Below are 18050 nucleotides of genomic sequence, written 5' to 3'. Positions count from 1 at the left end.
TGTGGATCCGTGCCCTGGATGCTATACTATTAATGTGTAATGTGGAATACGTGGTATGGATGCGTGGAGCTCCTGGATGTTCGCGAGTGGTCTATCTATGTGCAAAGCGGGCTGCGCATCTTCATAAAGCGGCATCTTTTCTTCGGATCTAGTGGGAAGCGGTCACATAGTTTCCTAGCGTAGTTGTCACATTCTCGTAGCATAGCTGCATGGCACATTTCTGGTGGCAAGGAAATGTACCCCACCCAATAAACCTGTAAGTTGCAACAGTAGTTGAAAATATTGGCACTTCCTCGACAATGAAGTTGTCAGTCAGACAGTCTTGAAAGGGGAAATATCGCTAGAGACGCTACAGTCACAGTTTTGCTTACGATTGCTTATGTCACAAATGGCAAACGTGACACAAGTGTCAAAGTGGTCAGACTATACTAACTCGTTATACTAAAGTTTGTAGTCTCTAACAATTTGAATGATTGGTATTCTATATTATAAATGTGAAACTTTGGATTTTAGATGTTTGAGTGTTTTAATCACGTCAGCACGCAACGGCTCAACGAAAGATGAAGTTTTGTACACAGAGACCGAGTCTATAACCTGAATGAATACATAAGGTACTTTTATCCCGGAATATTTTTTTTTAATGTTTTGTTTATTCATACAACACACAAACACATTGATATGACACTAAAAGAAAGCTATTAAAGTAATTAAGTATTAGTTGGATATTTACTTGCAACGGAATTAGAACCGTATTTACCTTTAACGTGGTCCCGATATTTCAACGCAGTTGCATGCTTTTTTAGGGTTCCGGAGCCAACATGGCAAAAACTGAATCCTTTTAGTTTCGCCATGTCTGTCTGTCTGTCTGTCTGTCCGTCCGTCCGCGGCTTTGCTCAGGGACTATCAATGCTAGAAGCTGTAATTTTGCACGGATATATATGTAAACTATGCAGACAAAATGGTACAATAAAAACTGAAAAAAAAAATTTTTTTTAGTGTACTTTTTTTGGGGCTGATTTTTTTTTGTCATCCAACCCTATAGTGTGGGGTATCGTTGTATAGATCTTTTACAACCATTAGACGTTTGCTAAGACAGTTTGCGATTGCAGTATTTTGTTTGCGAAATATTAAACTTTAAAGTGCAAATTTTCAATAAAATCGAGAGTGTCCTCTAAAATCTAAACCAGTGGGTGGAAAAGTTTGAAAAAATCAGGATGGTAGTAAGTATATCAAATTTTAAGGAGAACTATAGAAGGATAAGTTTGTTTGAGAATTATTAGTAGTTTACTCTTAAATAGCAGCCAAGGTATAAAATATACCCAAACTTGGAAGATTCCGTATAAAAGAGACGAAAATCCTTAGAAAAATACTACTTACTTTTTCGTAATGTCTACGGAACCCTATTTTGGCGTGGTCCGACACGCTCTTGCCGGTTTTTTCTTGCATGATCACGGGTAAGACTGACGAATTTGCAGTTGGATGTTAGAGTTGAGTAGACCGTACCCTAATTCGAAATTTCTGTATGTGAGTTTGGCTGTTTCATAGCACTATTAGGCTATATGAAGGGTCCACGGAAACGAACGTGTCTAGTCACCTAAGCAACTTTTTGAGTTATTACTTTTAAGTTAATTATTAGTTTTAAGTTAATTACTATGGTTACCATTTATTTAAAAGAAAAAATATAATAATATATAATAAAGCTTTTTTCCAATAATAAAATATAATATTGTTTCAGATTATTTAATTCCATTTGTAAAGTCATAGTACTTTGTGAGCTCTACGTTTTGAGATTAAAATCTCAATTTAAAAAAAAAGGTGACTAGGCATGTTCTTTCCGTGGACCCTTCATATAGCATAAGTGCTATGAAACAGCCAATCACATACAGAAAACTTTCGAATATAGGTACGGTCTACTCAACGTCTAACATCCGCAGCATAGCAATTATAATGCTCAATGCTTAACGTACTCCATAGTGAACTTTAAGAAAGATTTGTAGGTATTATTTAAAGTAGTATGGATTATGTGGCTAACCAATTTCATAAATAAATAATTAGATAGGTAAACTATCCTCAATATGCCGCTGGCTTTCCACCAGAGCTTAAAGGGATTTGACTCTCCAACCACCCATGCCGAAAATGTTCCGAGCTAGCATACTCGTACTAACTGTCCCTATGGACAGTTGCCTTGTCTGCATGCCTATGCAAGGAACTGGAACAATTTTTACTCCTGCATAACCCGAGGCGGGCCACGCAGCATCCCTTGAGAACTTTTAAATATGACAGGCCACAAAACTATACGACATGTCTAACTGACACAGAGGGCCCGACTCAAAGGCAAACATGTTCGTTTGCTCGCCCTCTTGTGTTTGCCCTTTGACAGCAGTCTCACAGGTCGTTAACACATCCCGCCTAACTGGACGACGCCTGCGTCACATTAAATATCATCAGACTAGTCATTAGACAAACCAACAGTGATGACACACGACTTGTACCGGAAACGCTAGTTTTATTGTGGCATACGCAGTCTGTCAACTCATCGACTTAGCATTTCGGTAACTCAAGATCACGTCAACATTACATGTGACATGTCATTACAAGTAATGCATTAATGAGAAGGCTATGGATGCCTAAAGATTTAGCTTATGAGCTTTATGCAGAGGAATGTGGGTTCAAAACTCAGCACTTCTGTGATTTTGGGAATTCGACCGTAATTTTTTGAGTTGTGAATCTCGTATTCTCGGTCGCGTGATTTTGGTTTCATACCAAAGTCCTATTTGTGTAAAACTCATTTTACGTCGCCGTGTGGCACAAACGGGACTTTTGTATAAAACTGAATCCAGTAGAATTAATAATTACGGGACGAATTTTCGACGCTATCACAAAATTAGGTTCGTTTGGCCTCACCCTTAAGACCATCAACTAACTATGCACCTAGCAGGGCGGGCGCTGCTAGTGCTAGGTAACCATAGTGTGGCGAGTGTTTCCTCGCAATGAAGAGAGAACACGCTTGCCCACTGGTGTCTGTAGATACTCCATTTACTATTTTAACATTTGAAACTCAGGTTATTGTCACAATTTATTACCTAACTAGCCGTTACCCGCGACTCCGTCCGTGTAGAATTCGGCTATCGGTATCGCACGGAACTATGCAATTTACCGAGATAAAATTTTTCTATGTCTTTCCCCGGGAATCAAACTATCTGTATACCGAATTTTATCTAAATCGGTCCAGCGGCTTAGACGTGATGAAGTAACAAATAAACAGACTTACAAACTTACACTTTTATAATATTAGTTGGATGTCAATGACAGGGTTGCACGATACACTATTCATAGTAGGTAACTATATTATAGTAGATAATCTGTTGACTATCTTTAAATGAAATAAAATGGGTCATAAATTATCGATAAGCACTCATAAGTGAAATAGCGGGAGATATTCAATCCTTTGATTGTTACTTCAGAGAAAACTCTGGTGTCCCGCAAGGTTGCGTTTAATCCCCCACGTTGTTTCTTCTGCATATCAATGACGTGTTGCATTTTACCAATATGCTTTGCTATGCAGATGACAGAAATGGGGACACGCATTATTCCGGTCGCGCTAATATATCCAGGGAACACGTCATTAAAAGCCGGAATATACTTGTGTCTCAAATTGAGATTATGCTGAAGCATGTCGCGGATTGGGGTAGACTAAACTTAGTTCAGTTTAATCCCCAGAAGACACAAGTATGCGCGTTCTCCACTAAAAGGGATTCCTTTGTTGTCTCACCTTGTTTTGAAGGTACTCCCCTTAATGCCAAATCATCTATTGGGATCCTGGGGTGTCGACATTTCGAGTGATGTTCAGTTTCGTGGTCATTTGGAAGGCAAAGCTAAGTTAAATAATTTACTATTTATCAGATAGCGTTGTCAAATGGTTATACTACATCAATGGTAAATAGTTTGGTTCAGAAGAAGCAGGCACGGATAGTGAATAGCATGTTTTACGCCGTGTTGCCTTCGCAGTCTTCTAACAAATATAGGTGTAGCATTTCATACGTTGATCGTTTGTCTGATAGAATTTATGGTATTTTAAAATCAAACAATGTTAAGGTAGCATTTAAGACTAACAACTCTTTGTACTCTAAACTTTGTAACCACAAAGAGAAGGTAGATAAAGGAACTAAATCGGGTGATACAAGCTCTCTTGTAATGACTGCAGTAAAGTATAAGTTGGTCAGACAGGTCGCAGTTTTAATCCTAGATTTAAAGAGCATGTTTCGGCATATAGGAATGAGCATCCTGATAAGTCGAATTTTGCCAAACATTTGTTGGAATTAAATCGTTCTTTATCGGACTCAGATTCGTATGAAGTGTTACATTATTGTGGCAAGGGGTTTTCGTCTCGATGTTTAGAATGCATGGATATAATTAGATACAACAGTATCGGGTCTATTATTAATGAGCAGGTAAATTTAGTTTCATCTCCCTTGCTACGGCTTGGATCTAATTTCAGCAATGGTAGTTAATAAATCATGCATTGACAGTAAATAAATAAAATCAAGGTAGTTTTGAAGGACGGTTAAAATTTATTAATAATTTGTGGGTACTGTGGGAGTTACAGTAACAAATTAAAACGGTGGTTGTGGTTCATTAGTCTAACAACTGGTAGCATGGGTGTACGGTTGTGTCACTCTGAAAGATGAGCTCTGGTTGAGTTCGAAACGCGTCAGTGTAGTGTGGTGGTGATGGATGGGTTTGTGTGATGTGTGTGTGTTCTTACAGTGTGGAGGTGGAGGAACTGCATGAACACGCATATTTTGCATAAGCTTAGCTATCGTAAGGTCGCGAGTGAGCAAGGAAATTATTTTAGTTAATTTTAAAGCTAAGTTAGCTTCAAAAAAATTGGGGGTGCTTAATAGAGTGGGACAGTAATTCTCGCCAGCACATCGCTTGCAACTCTATAAGGCGCAGGTTAGGCCGCACATGGAGTACTGTTCTCACCTCTGGGCTGGGGCACCCAAGTACCAAATTCTTCCATTTGACCGCATCCAACGTAGAGCTGCTCGATTTGTCGATAGTCAGGCGCTCTCTGGCTTTCTCGATCCTTTGGCTTTGCGGAGGGATGTGGCGTCTCTCTGCATATTATACCGCATCTATCATGGGGAGTGTTCTGACGAACTTTTCGAATTGCTGCCTGCAGCTAAATTTCACTACCGCACTTCGAGGAACTGTCTGTCTTTCCATCCTCACCATCTTGATGATTGGCAGTCTAGTACCGTGCGTTTTAAGCGAAACTTCTTTCCTCGCACGAAGAAGATCTGGAATCAGCTTACAGCGGCAACATTCCCGGAGCGTTACAACTTAAGGATCTTTAAAAAACGAGCCTACCAATTCCTAAAAGGGTCGGCAACGCACCTGTGATTCCCCTCGTGTTGCGGGTGTCCATGGGCGACGGTGATCGCTCTTCATCAGGTGACCCGTCTGCTCGTTTACCCCTCGTTTTATAAAAAAAAACAAAAGCACGAAGAAAGACGTACCGCAACAAATTGATACTTAACTGATGTAGCGAATTTAGAAACATTTCCTACGGGTTGTAGATCTTGAACGAAAGCGGCCGAAATTCAGAGATACAGAATTTTGAATCCTGAGGCCGGATTGAGATTGGTAAAACGTCTGAAATACAGTGATTTCTTTACAGGTATTTATGTCGTCCTTGATTTTTTTTAATTAAATACCTATTGAATTTGATTTTCAACTTATTAAACATCATAAACCTTCCAGTAAGGCAGGTATCTTTTCACTCCAACAAACTAAAATAACTACAAGTCAAAGGAAAAAAGGCATAAGTTATACATTTGGTACTCGTAAAGTAATGCAAGTAAACACAATGTATTTTTTAAACCCTTATAATAACAGCATCAAAGAAAATATTAATGACAAAGACGAGCAGCGACGAGAACAGGTTAATTTTAACTAGAGCTAAGTAACCCTAAGAGATAGACAGTTAGGTAATCTGTCCTTCATTATACTGGATAAAAAGGGCAATTGTAAGGCAAAACAATTTAATCTAGCTTAAAATTGTGTCAGCTAGTAGACAACAAGTTCAGGTACTTAGGTACCTGACGCCAAAAAAAAAACCCTTAAACTTTACATTAAACATTGAAAAAACTCAATTGAAAGCCTCTGATAATAACTGGCTTTAGTCCCCCAAATACCTACCTAGGTTTTTCCTGGTTTTACAAAGCTTTGCTACGTTATCTTTGACGTACTTTTATAGCTGAAGTTTTATCTCAGTCAATTCAAAAACTATTGACTTAGTTACGTTTCACGATGATTACCCCAGTACCACTACCATGAGTTTACAGTGACTGTACTCGATAGCGAGAATTGTACAGCGCCTCTACAAATAATTTACGCCGTCGCTATCGAGTACGGTCACTGTATACTCATGGTATAGACTGAGAGGTGGCAGGAATTTTTAAACGATCATGGAAACGGTTAGACTCATTTTTATGTGTTGTAGAGTGGTCTGCTGATGTGAATAATTTTGGTCTGCCTGCTCTCAGTGGGTGCAACTTTGAGATATAGCGCATAAAAGAGGCTTTATTGTTGCGAAAAAAAAACGATAACAGAAATGGTTAGTTTTAGTACATATTCAAAGTATGGCGTCTCCTCATGTGAAACGAATTGGTCTGCCTGCTCTCAGTGGGTGCAACTTTGAGATATAGCGCATAAAAGAGGCTTTATTGTTGCGAAAAAAAAACGATAACAGAATGGTTAGTTTTAGTACTATTCAAAGTATGTCGTCTCCTTATGTGAACCGAATTGGTCTGCCTGCTCTAAGTGGTTGTATTTCAGAGTTATGATGCTCGCAAGATGCTTAATTGTAAAGAAAATTCAAGGTAATGGTAATCATATAAATAAATCTCAGAGACCGTTAGTACTAGAAAGCTGTAATTTGGTATAAATATACTTATCTATCACGCCAACAAAGTGATAAAATAAAAAAAAAAAAAACATTTTTTTAGGGTACCTCCATAGACATAAAATGAGGGTGATTTTTTTTTCTCAACTAACCCTGTATTGTGGGGTATCGTTGGATAGGTCTTTTAAAACCAATGGGGGTTGCTAAGACGATTTTTCGATTCAGTGATCTGTTTGTGAAATATTCAACTTTAAAGTGAAAACTTTCATCAAAATCGAGCGTCTCCCCCCTCTAAAATCTAAACCGTTGGGTGGAAAAATTTGGAAAAATTAAGGATGGTAGTAAGTATATCAAATTTACAAGAAATATTATAACGACTAAGATTGTTTGAGAATTTGTAGTAGTTCAAGAGTTACTAGCAGCCTAAGGTATAAAACATACCTAAACTTGAAAGATTCCGTACACAATACGATATCCTTAGAAAAATATTAAGTACTTGATTTTTTCCTAATGGCTACGGAATCCTTTCTGGGGCGTGTCCGATACGCTCTTGGCCGGTTTTTGTTAATTCAACTTACTTGTATAAGAAGTCTTCTCTAAGAAGTTTGGCTAAGTGCCACTTGCAAGCGCATGAACGACACCGTCGGAGTTGAAGCGTCGTGAAATCAGGAATCGATTACGAAATCCCCATCTTTGTTACCAAAGCTGATTACACTATAATTATAACTGATTGCCGCAGATAGTCGGGCTCTCAGATTATCGCGCTTGGTTATAAGTCACAGCGCCGTCTCAGTTCAAAGTCGTGGAGGTTTAGCCTTCACCTTAGCTCTCCACTCCTGTCGGTTAGCGGCCTCGTTCTCCCACTGAGACGGCACTATGGTGCAACTTTTCATGGTTCTCTTTAGCACGTCCTTATACCTCAAAACTTGTCCGCCATGCTTACGCTTGCCATCCTTAAGTTCTGACCAGAAGACGCGCTTCGTCACCCGCTGCTCTGACATTCGCGGAACGTGGCCGCTCCACCGAAGTGGTCGCCGCATGAGGTTGGACTCAATGCAACCTACCTACATTGGCTCTGCGCAGCACTTCGGTATTCCGCACATAATCAGACCATTTGATCCTTCAAACCTTTCGGAGGCATCTTAGGTGGAAACGGTCTAGCATGCGGATGTGCCTGTGATACGCGGTCTACGCTTCAGCAGAGTGCAATAAGTTAGGAAGGACGATGGACATGTACACAGAGATCTTTGTGACTAGTTTAAGGTCATGCGAACAGAAAACCTTGAAACCCAACTTACCGAATGCTGCAGCTGCAGCTCCGATTCGGCTGTTAATCTCGGCGTCAAGGTCACACACACACGCGCTAGCACACAACCTTGCTTCACCCCACAGGTAACGGGTAAGAAGTTTGATTGTTTACTGTCGAGAGCGATGCAGCACTGCATGTCGTCATGCAGGAGTCGGAGAAGTCTCACAAAGTTTTCTGTGCATCCTATCTTACTGTGTATGTACCACCCATAGAGCTTCTCGAGGGACACTATCAAAGGTTTTCTCGAGATCGACGAAGCAGATGCACATGCGGCGGCTTTGCTCTCTGTTCTTTTCCTGTAATTGCCGCAGTGAGAAAATAGCGCCCAGATTAACAGCCAAATCGGAGCTGCAGCTGCAGCATTATATAAGTTGGATTTCAAGCTCTTCTGTACGCATGACCTTAAACTAGTCATAAAAATCTCTGTGCACATGTCCATGGTCGTTCCTAACTTATTGCACTCTGCTGAAGCGTGGATGGTGTATCGCAGGCACATTCGCATGCTAGACCGTTTCTACCTAAGATGCCTCCGAAAACTTTGAAGGATCAAATGGTCTGATTCGTGTGTGGAATACGGAAGTGCTGCGCAGGGCCAATGTAGGTGGCATTGAGTCCGACCTCATGCGGCGACAACTTCGGTGGTGCGGACACGTAACGCGAATTAGGTCGAATGCCAAACTGAGTCTCAGGCAATATTTTTTCAGAAAGTTCCTTAAGGCGGTTCATTAGGACTCGGGCAAATATTTTCCCAGGGACTTACATCAGAGAAGTACTCCTTTTTTTCTTATATAAGACTTTCAAGGCTGATGGGACTCTCTCTTCTCTCCACATTAGCTGAAAGAGCTCCCATACGGCCGTATGCAATTCCTCAACGCCGTTTTTGAGCAGTTCACCCGGTATAAAATCAATTCCGACCGCGCGCTTATTTTGTTGTTACTTAATACTTAGCAAGAACAACCTTGCGTTGTCTCAGCGGCTAGTCCAGCTTTATGTCAATAGGAAGTTGGGAAATTGAGCGAACGTGTTCCAGGTCAACCGACCTATCTACGTTCAGCAGAGAGTTGAAATGTTCTGCCCATCGCATCAGCACTTCTTCCTTACCTTTAAGAAGGCCTTCGCCACTAACAGGCTTAAGTGGGACTTTTGCAAGTGAAGTCGTGCCGATTAGCTTTTTAATTTCACCATAGAACTTCCCTAGCTGATTAATATTGGCAAGCCACTGCAAATAGCGAGTTTTGTCTTGCCATCACTTGTCTTTTGTACCCCTGTGCTGCCGTAGAGGACGTCGGTTATCAATCGCCTTTCTAAGGACTCCATCATTCTCATCAATCCAATCCTCGTGTTTTGGTTTTGGACTTTCAGACCTCAATCAGCATCAAGATCGCCATGATCTTATTAGAAAGAGGCAACGCAGCAATCAAGTCATAGTATATTTTCCTTGATCCCGAGATCCGTAAGCCTATCAACGGTTAGAGACGTCGGCTTAGTTCTACCAGATGTACAAGGCAAGGAGGATGGAGGCGGAGACGAAGTTTCGTGACAACAAGCCTATGATCGGTCCAGAAGTGTGCACCACGCATGACACGGGTGATTAGGACTTGGGAAACATCTCTTTGGCGTACGATGGCATAATCTATCAGATGCGTGTTTGGACCTTGGATGCATCCACGTGTTTTAATGCTTGGCGGGAAGTCTGAACATTGCGTTTGTAACTGCAAGATAAAATTGTGCACAGAAATTTAGGAGCAGCTTTCAGTTATCGTTCATTCTGCCTACTCCGTGTCTACCTAGAACATTAGGCCATGCAATAAAGTCCTGTCTGACTCTGGCATTGAAATCACCCAACAGAAGGATCTGCTCCCTGGGTCGTACACTCTCCATACAGTGACTCCACGGAGCTTATCCAACATACAACATGATAACATTAAGGTATTTGTTGTTATCCAGGTGGAGGCGCAAAGTGATCACGCGGTCCGAGATGTGCACCGGATTCTCTTGTAACTTCTTAATGAGTTGATCCTTGAACCGCAAATCCTACGCCTGACCTTCGCGGCTCGGACGAGGCGAGTCCTTTCCAGAAGAATGTGTACCCGCCACCTTGCTCCACCAGCTCACCCTCATCAGCAAGGTGTGTTTCGCTGAGAGCAGCTACATCGATATTATAGCGAGAGAGTTCCCGAGCTACAATGGCGGTCTTATGCTCTGGGCAGGCGTTGTCATTACGATCAAGAAGAGTTCGCACGTTCCATGCACCAAATCTCATTTGCGATTGATTTATAGTATTATTATTATTTATTTTGATCACGTGTTTTAAGATGCGTAGGCAGCCGCGGTTACACTACACCTTCCGTGTGTTTGGCGTGAGCTTTTTTCAGGACACCTTTTCTAGCCCCTTCCAAGGCTAAGCAAAGAAAGCAGTACCACCCTTCATAGGGCTGCTCTGATGCTCCGGGTGCTGCCGAATCCTCTCAGTCCCCCCAGTGCAGAACGAAGCGACCACGGTGTCATACAACACCCCCAGAGCCGCCCACGTGTTGGCCTCAGACAAAGCCCGGTTGCATCAAACCAAAACCTTTCTACTTTAGCCATTCTCCGTGGGACTTTGTTGCTTCTAATATTTGTATAAATGAATACGGACTCCTTAATATGTAATGGTAATTCACCGTTTCACTTGATACCCAGTAGAGGATTACAAAGAAAAATCAAGTAATCGTGAAACCAGGAATCGATTACGAAATCCCCATCTTTGTTACCAAAGCTGATTACATTATATTATATAAGTTTTGAGGTATAAGGACGTGCTAAAGAGAACCATGAAAAGTTGCACCATAGTGCCGTCTCAGTGGGAGAACGCGGCCGCTAACCGACAGGAGTGGAGAGCTAAGGTGAAGGCTAAACCTCCACGACTTTGAACTGAGACGGCGCTGTGACTTATAACCAAGCGCGATAATCTGAGAGCCCGACTATCTGCGGCAATCAGTTATAATTATAGTGTAATCAGCTTTGGTAACAAAGATGGGGATTTCGTAATCGATTCCTGATTTCACGACGCTTCAACTCCGACGGTGTCGTTCATGCGCTTGCAAGTGGCACTTAGCCAAACTTCTTAGAGAAGACTTCTTATACAAGTAAGTTGAATTAACAAAAACCGGCCAAGAGCGTATCGGACACGCCCCAGAAAGGATTCCGTAGCCATTAGGAAAAAATCAAGTACTTAATATTTTTCTAAGGATATCGTATTGTGTACGGAATCTTTCAAGTTTAGGTATGTTTTATACCTTAGGCTGCTAGTAACTCTTGAACTACTACAAATTCTCAAACAATCTTAGTCGTTATAATATTTCTTGTAAATTTGATATATTTACTACCATCCTTAATTTTTCCAAATTTTTCCACCCAACGGTTTAGATTTTAGAGGGGGGAGACGCTCGATTTTGATGAAAGTTTTCACTTTAAAGTTGAATATTTCACAAAGATCACTGAATCGAAAAATCGTCTTAGCAACCCCCCATTGGTTTTAAAAGACCTATCCAACGATACCCCACAATACAAAGTTAGTTGAGAAAAAAAAATCACCCTCATTTTATGTCTATGGGAGGTACCCTAAAAAAATGTTTTTTTATTTTTTTTATTTTATCACTTTGTTGGCGTGATAGATAAGTATATTTATACCAAATTACAGCTTTCTAGTACTAACGGTCTCTGAGATTTATTTTATTGATTACCATTACCTTGAATTTTCTTTACAATTAAGCATCTTGCGAGCATCATAACTCTGAAATACAGCTACTTAGAGCAGGCAGACCAATTCGGTTCACATAAGGAGACGACATACTTTGAATATGTACTAAAACTAACCATTTCTGTTATCGTTTTTTTTTCGCAACAATAAAGCCTCTTTTATGCGCTATATCTCAAAGTTGCACCCACTGAGAGCAGGCAGACCAATTCGTTTCACATGAGGAGACGCCATACTTTGAATATGTACTAAAACTAACCATTTCTGTTATCGTTTTTTTTTCGCAACAATAAAGCCTCTTTTATGCGCTATATCTCAAAGTTGCACCCACTGAGAGCAGGCAGACCAAAATTATTCACATCAGCAGACCACTCTACAACACATAAAATGAGTCTAACCGTTTCCATGATCGTTTTAAAAATTCCTGCCACCTCTTAGACTAGTAGTGGTACTGTTCAGTGTGTGGGGACCTATTCGTACGTTAGAAGGATATTTCGGCAGTAAATGGCGTTGAAGATTTACAATTGTAATAAAGTTTATTTACTTACACTAATCTTGTCAACATTCGAGCAAACATGTAAATACTAAAATTGCAATGTTTTGCCGTTATTTCAATGCCTATAATAAAGATAAACTCCCACTCCTCAAATTCAGGTCAGCAATCAAAAATATGCACGAATTTGCCATTTGTTTTCTTAATATACCTACTCAGTGCTCTTATTATCATCCAATTTATATAAGTACTTTATACGTAACTAATTTCAAGTCAATCCAACTACTAAATAGATGAGGGTATAATTAGATTTGCAAAATTTGATTAAAACACAAAAACATTATAAAAGTTGTACGTACGTACTTATCTGCCTTTTACATAACATATGTTCTCACAAACAATATAATGCATGTTCATGATTATTGCTCGTAAAAATGGTAAATAAAGACAAATAATTCAAAAACTATTCGATAAACCAAAACTTAGAAGGTCGTTTAATGTAGATATAAAGGTGTCAGTGTTCAAATAAATGTACAACAACGAGTTTTAAACTTAAACTGGAATAAGTATTTCAGTTAATCTAGTATAAAAAATCCGATATTTTTTCGATTATTTTTCTTGTTTTATTATATGTCTGTCTGTAACCTTCACGCTTCATGCTTAAACTGCTGAGTCGATTTAAGTAAATTTTAGTAAGAACATAGTTTGGAACCCTAGATAGGACATATAATAGTTTTTAAAATTGCATAGTTGCCACGGGATAGCGATATATGAATTTTTCGCAAACGGAATCGCGGGCAAAAGTTAGTATTTAATATTTATGATAAATATAGAGTACATAATATTTTTACATTGTGTCGGTTTATGTACCCACGTTACTTTTAAAATTTCATTATTTAAAACTCAAAAACTCAACTCTATTACGTCTCTGTAGGACCACCTTATTTTAGGCTTATTATAGTAATCTATCAAAAAGTACCTATAGACCAGCAGGGCTACTACGAAACTCTAAAACTCGAAGTTCGTGTCGTGCGTTCTCTCTTGCTCTCTTATTAAACAGTATAAGTGTCAGAGAGACCGCACGACACGAACTTCGAGTTTCGAGTTTTGTAGTAGCCCAGCCGAGGCCTTATCGCCTAACGTTTCTGACACTCGCGATCGCAATAAAATGAACAAAAAGCGGATTGTCGCAAAAGTTAAATTAATCTTTGTTGTTTTAAACTCTACAAATATTAAAACATTAGGGTGGTAAATGAAACTCTTGGTCAACTTTACAAGATGGCGCTAAAATAGTGCTTAGAGTTTACAATTGCGATTACAAGCACGTTAGACAATACGGCCCCATGGGGTCAATGCCTGGGGCAGAAAATTTGGATGACGTTTTTATTTTGTAACATAGTTTAGTTTATAAATAGTTTTAGTCTAGGATGTTAGATAATATTTATTATACGGCCCCAGGTTTATTCAAGTTTCGTTATCATGCACTAACCAAGAATCTATGAGTAATTAACGCCTTAGAATAATCTAGCACCTACCTATGAACATTATAATTCCTTGCAAACACGAGCTCTCAATAACGAGCTGTAGGTACTTGACTTGAGTATTAGCAGTTAATCAGCTGTTATCAAAGAGTAAGTATTCTATTTAACTGGGCAGGTTTAATCCCTCGGATTGATATCTTGATAAAGACCGGATTATCGGTGAACATGAAAGCGGCTAAATGAATTTTTAATCCCATTTCCTCGTCGTCACTGGCCGTATCGTGCCTACGTAACTTTCAAGTCGTTGATTAAGTTAAAATCTGCAGATAAACGAAGCACACCACCGTGTCGTAAAGCGGAGTACCTGCGCAGAGTCTACTTTGTAAAGAAAGTAATAACAACCTTCACTTGTTTCAAAATGAACGTCCAAATGTAACGGGCATCAAAAACGCCGACAAACATTTTTTTTGTTCGTAGCGTATTCTATGGTAATTATAACTGGTCTTGGGTTAACTGGGTAGGTAAAATTAAAAATTTTGTACTCTGAATATTAGTTTTAGTGCCAAAGCTTGGCTTGAGTGACATTACTTCTAGGGGGTGTAAAGCCCGATGGCCTTATTGTGCAAATACTTAATCATCGATCCTTTCATGCGTGATAAGAAAGGGATAAATCTATTATATACGAAATTTGTCCGCATATTATGTTTCCCTAAATTTATTACAAAACAACTTCCCTCCGTCTATAGGTATACCGAATTTGTATTATTCATAGTTCCTCCAGAAATCTTGTATCTTAATACCTTCTTAGATGAAATTAAACTTATTTAACTTCGACGCCTATGTTGGGATTAATAATAATTTAACAGAAATTAGGTACCTAAATAAAAAGCCGAACTGCGTGATCTCCTTATATTTTCATCAATTTGACATATCATAAAGTTGTAAGAAGTTGGTCCAGCTTTATTTTAGTAGTTTTTTTTAATAAGCTTCCATTACTAAACTAACTTTTTACATTAACTGTGCAATAAGTAGACGTAGGGGAAAAAAAAATGGTTAAAACTTAAATTTAAAGTTAAAACCAAGGAAATCTAAAAATTCTGCTTTTTTATGGTTTATATGTGCATCTAACTATAATTTAAATCTAATTGACATCGAATATGCAGTAAGTAAATTGCCTCGTGGATACAGTTTACATGTCATAATTCTACTTATGCTTTATGCTTGGTCTGCCAACGACAACGTTGCCCAACCTTGACGTATTTATTTACGCAGTTACATGTAAGAATGAGTACCATGTATTTATACACTTTAACTAACGTTTAAAAACGAAAGATAGCCGAAGTTGATGTATCATGTAGAGTAGAGCGGGAATATGATCGCAACTACATTCGCAGCAGGGCGGCCTCACTGATGCGCCGGGTGCGCGGGAGCTCCAACACCATTCTGAGCGCACTCACTGAACGGGAGGATTGCCGAGAAAACACCTGAGAAAAACCTGGAATTTTACAGAATTAATTACCTACATTAGGAGGCGACTGCGTGGTAGTGTTGTCAAGCGACCAAGATTTCACCTAAAACTTAAATTTAAAAAAAACCGGACAAAAAGCAAAAAAACAGGAACTTTTGCCCAATCTGAGACCAATCGTTCTAGGTCTTAAGTGAAAGCACTTGACCTAGGGTTTCTCGCAAACACGAAGCTACAAGTAATAATCGTTTTGCAAGCAGGTGGCACGTGCAAAAAGAAAAATTGTGTCCATATAGTACCCTTACAGCTGATGACTGATTCAAATTCAAATGATTTATTCAGTAAATAGGCCGCAATGGGCACTTTTACACGTCATTTTTTTAAACTACCAGCGCTTTCGGAAAGACCATCATTGCCAAGAAGAATGCGCCGCAAGAAACTTGGCATAAATAATAGACGACAAGCCTAATCTTGAATTGCACCTCATCGTTATCATACAAAAACTAATTGTCTCTATCTATAATTGACTTGGAAATTGCTTAACTAATTTGATTTTACTCGCAGGTCTGAACCAGTCATTTGTATTGTCAGTACTTAACACATAAAAAATCTTTCGTCAATACCAAAGAAGCGTATGACCCAGCTCACCATACTGTCTTACCGTAGCCTATGTACGCTTGCAGATTCAGGGCCTGTAATGCGCTATGTTAACCCTTCAGAAAACCTGTATGCGCGCCTTTCTTGTAGAGCGCTTTAGGTATAGGTAGGACCCTTCCTTTGGTAAAATCTCGGCAGGTATGTACCTCATATTGGACTGTACATCTGTACACTAACATTTAGGTTCCAAGGCCTGAGAATAAACACCCGGCCGACGGTAAATTTCATATTTCTTCTTTATTTGGATAAAGGATTATGCGTATTCTTTACTCGGGAAAGGGTTTCCCAGTGCTGGCTCGTGCTGAGGCACCGACCGACTTCAGACTGGTAGAAAAATATTTTCACGGTTTTTTGTAGTCGGTTAAATTTTTTGTGACAATTTTTTTTAATTTTTCGAAAGACGACGGTTTATTTTTTCAAATCATGGAAAAGAATTATTCAAAAAACACATTATGACAGATTATTCTACAGTAAATACTTAAGAGTATTGAGTTCGATTCAAAATATACTTAGCGCATAGTACTGTAGTAGTACGTTAGTAGTTTTGGAAGTGACTTGTTGAACAAACAATAAATTGAAAGCTTACTGTCCAAATAAGTTCGTGTAGAAGCACATTTTACCTATAGACCAACTCGCAATGTGACGTCTTAAATTTGTATCTTCGAGTTTTGACGCGAGTAAGTCCATTAACACTGAATTCTAAAAAGGTCAGATGGTAAAACGAATCAAACGTGGGCGTCATAAATTTGCCTCCACCACAAAACAACTTTTGCAGGTTCCATTCAATCAATTCCACTGAATTTACTAATCGAATCTTTAAAGTTATATATCCTAAATTGGTATAGAGACGCCGCTGCGTGTATCTACGATTTTAGGTACACATTTTACTATGTAAACTTGAAGCCATTTTTAAGTGGCACCGACGCTAGTTTATGTTTTTAATATGGAACTCGGAGCATGAATATGCGATGCGATTTGACGTGGAGTAAGATTTATATTTATAACCCTTCTAATTTATTGTAGGCAATAAAATACGTCGAAACCGAGTCGATTGATATCGTTTACCCGAACGGTGGTGATGCCAAGGGTTTTAGCTTTAGAGTAGACACGGATAAAGCCGACTGGTTCAATTAAATAGAGATAAAATGAGACTAATTAACAGCTGCGTCTGCGATTACTATAAGTAATCCATTGGATTTTTAAAAACTTACATAAATGGGTATTAATGTTCTACTCTTCTGTTGGTTTTATTTACACAATAATGACTTTGGTTTTTCGCCTGGTAACGGTAGATTATTTAAGCGAAAAGATACAGATGTCAGTCACAAGTTGTGCTGTATTAGCACGTGATAATTTTGCGAGAAGACAAAAAGGCGGCAAGACTCAAAGCTGTTTTTCTGGAAAGGGCGTCCGTCCGTCAAAATATGTACAAACTGCGGCCGTAATGGGATACAGACTGAACAATAAAAAAAATGGACATCTTATTTCAAAAGTATTAACAATAAGCGGCCCGCGTTCGTGCGAGTTTGCTCGCACAATGACGATTTTTATGAGGCCATAAAGTCTTTGTCCACCACGGTCAATACTCGTAGCTAAACGGAGTAGGACAACAAAAAACGATTAACAAAAATGCTGCTGGGAAAATCGTAAGCAGTTTTATATAACGAGATGGAATAATAGATAAAGAAAATTAGATTGAAATGTTTTGAATAGTAACAAATCTGGACGTATTTAGAGAATATTTGATATATCTCCCAAAAATTATAAGTTGCCAATCTAAGTTTGCAGACAGAATGTCTGCGTCTATAAAAACAATGCCAGCATACCTACCTTTTACTGTAAACCACGCACATTCACGCACTAACGTGGAACCTTTGTGCTACTAATATCATGTAGACATCCCACATATTTGCTAACGAAATCACAGCTAAATTGATAATGAAAAAGTTCCACATTGGTAAATTCGATTGTAGGTAAATACCTACCTATGAAGCTA

At 39.1% G+C, this 18050-nt stretch overlaps 2 pseudogenes; both read right to left on the bottom strand.

The window, feature by feature from the left end:
* Positions 1-7112: 7112 nt before the first annotated feature.
* On the bottom strand, positions 7113-8326 carry LOC141445473 (uncharacterized; annotated as a pseudogene).
* A 439-nt stretch (positions 8327-8765) lies between these two features.
* LOC141445534 (uncharacterized) lies at positions 8766-9582 on the bottom strand (annotated as a pseudogene).
* Between the last annotated feature and the right edge of the window lie 8468 nt (positions 9583-18050).

The sequence above is a fragment of the Choristoneura fumiferana genome, chromosome 2, assembly GCF_025370935.1.
Source record: "Choristoneura fumiferana chromosome 2, NRCan_CFum_1, whole genome shotgun sequence".
Lineage (NCBI taxonomy): Eukaryota > Metazoa > Arthropoda > Insecta > Lepidoptera > Tortricidae > Choristoneura > Choristoneura fumiferana.
Note: the sequence above shows the minus strand (reverse complement) of the source record. Positions and strands in the feature narration are given on the sequence as shown.